This window comes from Wyeomyia smithii, chromosome 1, assembly GCF_029784165.1.
Source record: "Wyeomyia smithii strain HCP4-BCI-WySm-NY-G18 chromosome 1, ASM2978416v1, whole genome shotgun sequence".
NCBI classification, from domain to species: Eukaryota; Metazoa; Arthropoda; class Insecta; order Diptera; family Culicidae; genus Wyeomyia; species Wyeomyia smithii.
Window position 1 is genome coordinate 105359674 of NC_073694.1, and position 7271 is coordinate 105366944.

Genomic DNA, 7271 nt, shown 5'->3' on the forward strand with positions numbered 1-7271 from the left:
ACTTGGCTAACGATGGTACAAAGTGCACCTACAGTAGAAACGGTGCCGAATCGATTATCGATGTGACGTTCTGCAGCCCGGGACTGATCACGAACTGGAGGGTAGATGACAGCTACACGAATAGCGATCACCAATCGATCCGCTATGAGGTAGGCGTGCGGAAGCAAGCAGCGAGTAGGGCCAATATTCCATCCTTCTACGGCTGGAAAACACTGCATTTCGATGCAGATGTTTTTGGGCAGGCAATTAGATGGAAGCACGAAGGGGGTGAACTGCTCCCGGATGTGGACCACCTAAATTCGATGCTGTCATGGGCGTGCGACGCCACGATGCCTAGGTCTCGTCCGCCTAGAGAGGGTAGGCCACCGACATACTGGTGGAGCGATACGATAGCAGGCCTGCGCAATGCATGCCTCCGTGCAAGACGGAGGATGCAGCGCGCACGTTCCGACGAGCAAAGAGCGGAACGCGGTGTCGCATTCAGATCCGCTAAGGCAACGCTTAAGAGCGAAATCAGAGCCAGCAAACGAGCCTGTTTCGAACGACTCTGCGCCAGTGCCAATTCTAACCCGTGGGGTGACGCCTACAGGATCGTTATGACCAAGACTAGAGGTGCGCTAGCCCCGGCCGAACAATCACCAGCGATGCTAGAAACGATCATTCAGGGCCTCTTCCCAAGCCACGAACCAAGTCCCTGGCCTCCGGCTGACGAGTCACCACCTACCGTGAGTGACGGCAGCCGTGCAGAGGCTGACGATGCGGTAAGGGTGACGGAAGATGAATTGATCGAGATCGCAAACTCCCTGAAGGTAGGCAAGGCTCCGGGACCAGACGGAATCCCGAATTTGGCCATCAAGACGGCCATCAAAGAAGCCCCCGGGTTGTTCAGGGCGGTCATACAGAAATGCCTTGACGACTGCCTCTTCCCGGACGTGTGGAAGCGCCAGAGGCTGGTGCTGTTGCCGAAGGTTGGGAAACCACCAGGTGACCCATCGGCATACAGACCAATCTGCCTGCTGGACACGGCGGGCAAGGTGCTTGAGAGGGTAATCCTCAATAGACTGGTGAAATATACAGAAAGTGAAAACGGTCTATCAAGCAACCAGTTCGGTTTTCGAAAAGGTAGGTCCACGGTGGATGCAATTCTCTCCGTCACCAGAACGGCTGAGGTTGCAATCCAACGCAAGAGGAGGGGCATTCGTTACTGCGCGATCGTCACGCTTGACGTGAAGAACGCGTTTAACAGTGCCAGCTGGGACTCCATAGCCTTAGCGCTACAGAGTCTCAGAGTGCCGACGTCGCTGTACGAAATTCTAGGCAACTACTTTCAGAATCGAGTGCTAGTGTATAACACAAACGAGGGTCAGAAAAGCGTTCCGGTTACCGCAGGTGTACCGCAAGGTTCCATCCTGGGTCCGGTACTGTGGAACGCTATGTATGACGGCGTGTTAAAACTAACACTCCCTCCAGGGGTGATGATCGTGGGCTTCGCCGATGACATAACTCTTGAGGTCTATGGCGAGTCTATTAGAGAGGTAGAGTTAAAGGCCGCGCTATCAATACGCGTAGTGGAAGACTGGATGCACTCCAGGAAACTGGAGCTAGCGCACCATAAGACTGAAGTTATTGTTGTAAATAACAGAAAGTCTGAGCAGGAGGCATCGATCAGTGCCGGTACATGCACTATCGCCTCAAAACGCTCGTTGAAGCTTCTGGGGGTTATGATCGACGACAAGCTCACGTTCGGGAGCCACGTCGATTACACCTGCAAGAAAGCTTCCATGGCTGTGGCAGCGCTGTCTCGCATGATGGCAAACAGCTCAGCGGTTCGTAGCAGCAGGCGCAAAGTCCTTGCTAGCGTGACCACGTCCATACTCAGGTATGGAGGACCAGTGTGGTCCAAGGTATTGAGTACCTCGTGCCATCGCGGCAAACTCGAGAGTACGTACAGGCTAATGTGCCTAAGGGTCGCGTGCGCATACCGAACAGTGTCGTACGAGGCGGTTTGCGTCCTGGCTGGCATGATGCCCATCAGCATCATCGTCAAAGAGGATGTAGAATGCTTCGACCAACGCGACACGAGGGGTATTCGCAACACCATACGGTCATCCTCAATGGCCAGGTGGCAGCGGGAGTGGTCCAACACTACAAAGGGTAGATGGACACACCGACTCATTCCAGAGTTAGCAGGCTGGATTAATAGGCACCATGGGGAAGTAACCTTCCATCTGACACAGATCCTGTCAGGTCATGGCTGCTTTAGGCAGTACCTGCATAGGTTCGGGTACGCCGAGTCCCCTATGTGCCCCGCTTGTACGGGTGCGGAAGAAAGCGCAGAGCATGTGTTCTTCACATGTCCGCGCTTCGAGCGGGTACGGTACGAAATGCTGGCAATAAGTGGGATGGACACCACGCCAGAGAATATAGTGCGTAGGATGTGCGAAAATAGGGAAATCTGGGATGCGGTCATCACGGCAGCATCACAGATCGTTAGTATTTTGCAGGGCACCAATCGACGGGAAACCATCGACGTGCCCCAGTTAGTTAACGGTTAACTAACTGGCCTGTATAGGCTGCTCTGCTACCCATAGAGGTAAGTGCGAAAAGCACGATGGGCCCTCTCCCCGAAGTAATGCCTAACGGCGGTCCCGGGGAGACAAAGGGCTTTAGCTGTTCAGCTTAGGTTGCTCCGCATGGGTAAAAGCAGACTACCCTTTTGGCCGAACTGCAGGCCACCACGGGTCGACGCCTGGCGACCGTCGAGGCCATGCACGCGCTGTGTGACCACCGATGGGTGTGTGATAGTATCGATTAGTCCCGGACCGGCAGCGGGAGCTTGCCTAGGGAGTGGTGGGGTTTCGGGCATTGGGCAGTCGATTCCCCGTAGAAGCCACGGCCACCAGTAAGCAGCTTCGACGGAGCGTGTAGTGCCGCTCCCATTACCCAAATGCACTAACCTGCCTATTGTGGCTGATACCAGTAAGGTCCCAATTATGGTGTACTGGTCGCTGTGTTTCAGGTTTTTGAGAGGGAATACGATTTTATACCACGACGTTGGGCTGGCACCTGCACCGAGCTCCCTTAGTAAAGTCGTGTGACAACGGCATGAAACGGCGAGGTGGCATACGGCCGCAGGGGTCTCCGTTCCGTAAAACCTGGCAGGCCTTCCAGTACGTTCCGCCGTCATTGCCTGATGGGAATCAGGCAGGAGTGGGATCAGATGCCCTTTCCTGACTTACGCCGGTCGCAAGGCGTCATAGTTGCACATGAGGGGCTATGACGACCTTCACTAGCCATGACCTGACTGCTCCGGCATAGTCCACCATGGGACCATATAGGCGACCACTCCACCATGACCAAGAATAACGGCTGGAAGGGGGACCCTTTTAACCAAAATGTTTTCCTTTAAAGTTGACGAAGAGGCGAAGGTAATGGATGGGGCGGACGGGTTAGTAAACCCGTTTGCCAGGCGGGGCATCGCCCGGTCTCCACCGAGACTGGCGGATGCCGATAAAGGCGGCGCACAGGTTGGTACACCCTTTGCGACACCGACAGGGGAGTTCCGAGTTGGGGCAAAGGCGGGCACGCCTAAGCCAGCACCAACCGGAACGGCGAAGACCGGCGGCAAGGTGGAAACACCTAAAACTGGGGTGGTGGAAACATCAAGGAGGCAAGGTGGAAACACCAAGGAGCGGGAACAGATATCTGGGGCTATGCTACTCTCTGCGGTAGAAAACCACATGAACAAGTTCCCGAGCGTGGAGACGGTGTTCGTACAACTTGATGAAATACTCAAGTTTACGGACGAACGTAGCAACATATCAAAAGACTTGAAGCAATGTCTTCTGTTGCTACGTATGAACATTTGCAGCGCAAAATTCGAGCTTTCGCAAGCCCTCAAACGGGCTAACGATGCTGAAAGCAAGGCACTCGCGCTAGAGGCAAGGCTTAACCAGCCTAAAAAAGGGAGTGCTGCAGCTGTGTCTAAATACACACAAACAGCGGCAGCATCGTTTGCCGAAGTCTGTTCAACTGAACCGACTGGCAAACGTGCGAGAGGATCTCCGGGGGAATCGGCCCCAAGGACGCAATGAAGGCGGTTGTTCGGTGACAGCCAGGAAGCTGGCCCGTCGTCCAGCCGAGCAAAGAACCGGCAAACGGCGAAGCCACGGATTGGACCAGCGTGGTGAACAAAAAGCGGCAGAATCGGGAACGACGCGCGAAGCGCGGCGACCGCAATAAGAAGCCGCAAGGGCCGAATAGGCGGAGCAAGGGTGACCCGCTCATTTTCAAGACGGATGCGTCTAAGTACGCTGAAGTCTTGAAGGCCATGAGAGGCGAATCTAAGCTCAAAGACCTCGGCGCGGATGTCAGGTCAATTCGTCGGTCACGCACCGGCGAGATGATCCTCGAACTCCGCAAAGAGGCGAAGGGCAAGGGCTGTGCCAATAAAAAGACGGCCCAGGAAGTGCTAGGCAAGGAGGTTCAAATCCGAGCCCTCACTCCTGAAGTGACTCTCCAGCTTAAAAACCTGCACGAGATCACCGAAGAGTGTGATATAGCACAAGCTTTCGAGCGAGAGTGTGGAGTGATAGTGACCGCAGAGGCAGTTCGTCTCCGCAGGGGCCCGGCCGGCTCCCAGGTTGCTACCAGAAAGCTCCCACTAGCGGAGGGTAACAAGGCCCTGAAGAAGGCCACGTTGAAGGTAGGTTGGTCGGTCTGCCCTCTGGGCACCTTCCAACAGCCTGACGTTTGCTTCAGTTGCTTTGAGCGGGGGCATAAATCCTGGTCGTGCAAAGGACCCGACAGGTCCAATTTATGCCGCCGCTGTGGTGGCACAGGCCACAAGGCACGGGACTGCGGTGCAACTCCCAAGTGTCTGGTATGCACCGGTAAACGGGGTAAACAGTGCTGGTGCATGCACTATCGCATCAAAATGCTCGCTGAAGCTTCTGGGGGTTATGATCGACGACAAGCTCACGTTCGGGAGCCACGTTGAGTATACCTGCAGGAAAACTTCCATGGCTGTGGCAGCGCTATCTCGCATGATGACAAACAGCTCGGCGGTCCGTAGCAGCAGGCGCAAAGTCCTTGCTAGCGTGACCACGTCCATACTCAGGTATGGAGGACCAGTGTGGTCCAAGGTGTTGAGTACCTCCTGCCATCGCGGCAAACTCGAGAATACGTACAGGCTAATGTGCCTAAGGGTCGCGTGCGCATACTGAACAGTGTCGTACGAGGTGGTTTGCGTCCTGGCTGGCATGATGCCCATCAGCATCATCGTCAAAGAGGATGTAGAGTGCTTCGACCAACGCGACACGAGGGGTATACGCAACACCATACGGTCATCTTCAATGGTCAGGTGGCAGCGGGAGTGGTCCAACACTACAAAAGGTAGATGGACACACCGACTCATTCCAGAGTTAGCATGCTGGATTAATAGGCGCCATGGGGAAGTAACCTTCCATCTGACACATATCCTGTCAGGCCATGGCTGCTTCAGGCAGTACCTGCATAGATTCGGGTACGCCGAGTCCCCTATGTGCCCCGCTTGTACGGATGCGGAAGAAAACGCGGAGCATGTGTTCTTCACATGTCCGCGTTTCGAGCGGATACGGTACGAAATGCTGGCAATAAGTGGGATGGACACCACGCCAGAGAACATCGTGCGTAGGATGTGCGAAAATAGGGATATCTGGGATGCGGTCATCACGGCCGCATCACAGATCGTTAGTATTTTCGATCGATTTGCCCCAGTTAGCTAATGGTTAACTAACTGGCCTGTATAGGCTGCTCTGCTACCCATAGAGGTAAGTGCGAAAAGCACGACGGGCCCTCTCCCTGAAGTAATGCCTAACGGCGGTCCCGGGGAGACCAAGGGCTTTAGCTGTTCAGCTTAAGGTTGCTCAGCATGGGTAAAAGCAGACATACACCACAGTCCGGGTGTTTTGATACTCAGCACGCGATGATGACGGTTGATCATGCCAAGCACTGTATACGGGATGGTACACTACGTGCCGGCTACGTGACATTATCATTCATCGCACCCGAGACATACACCACAGTCCGGGTGTTTGCATACTCAGCTACATGCAATGATGACGATCGATCATGCCAAGCACTGTATACGGGTTGGTTCACTATGTGCCGTCTACGTGACATTAATTGTATGCCCGCGACGATGACGATCGATTATGCCAAGCACGGTGTACGGGAAGATACACTACGTGCCGGTGTTTTGTCTTCCCAGGTGTGCGCAATAAACTGTCGAACTCTGTAATTATTATACATTTTCGTATTTATAGGTGGGTGTCTGAGCCTAAGTGTACAAAATTCATATATAATATTAGTTACTTAGAAATTAATATCAAATTTGAATTTAATTAAACTAAATCCTAATCTAAACCTAACGCCAAATTCTTAAATTTATCCTAATTACTTACGCTACAGTATAACTAAAACTAGTTAAATTAATCACCCTAAAGATACGATACTATTACAATGAAACACATCTAAAATTCATCCACTGATAAGAGAACGAGAGTATGAACGCGTTGTCACACGAAGATCGATAGATAGGTGATAGATTATAAATGATAGAATGTAAGGACAGTACCGAATAAACCTCAAAAGAAGACGGATCAAATTTTTGCACTCTACAAGGCCTGTGCGTTTCTTTTTACTTGATATCGCCAATCTGAATTTGACGGGAAGAAGGCCATATTATTCCGTGGTGTTTGAACCGCTGGTGTGAAAGACCAGTCTGAAGCCTTTCTGGGCCGTGTCTCCGTATACGGAAGAAAATCCTCCGAATCCTAGCCAGCAGATTGGCAAGCCCCAACACTAAGGTTGATATCGTTGGTAGTGCAGCGTATGGGCACTGTACACTCGAGAGGGAAGTGTATGAATGTTATACGGCTACCACGTTACAAATGTAGCGGCAGTAGAATGTATTATGACCCCAACCGAGAATGCCGACCCACAAATGTGTGTGGTAAGCGCGCAAAGTGGGAATCTTTTGACGAGTGTTATGCTTCCGATATACGGGAACGGATAGACTGCGTTTGGTTCTCGCTGATGTCCTCATTCCACGTATATCGGATGGAATGCGAAAGAGGTTGAACGATACGATGGAAAAGCATTGCGGTGAGGTTGTACGGAGCGATATACACAATAAACAATAATATCGCACGCTAGCCTGGGGGCTAATGCGGTCTCGATCAACTAGATTAGTCAAGAGAATACGTTATCGATATTGTTTTCTGCACATT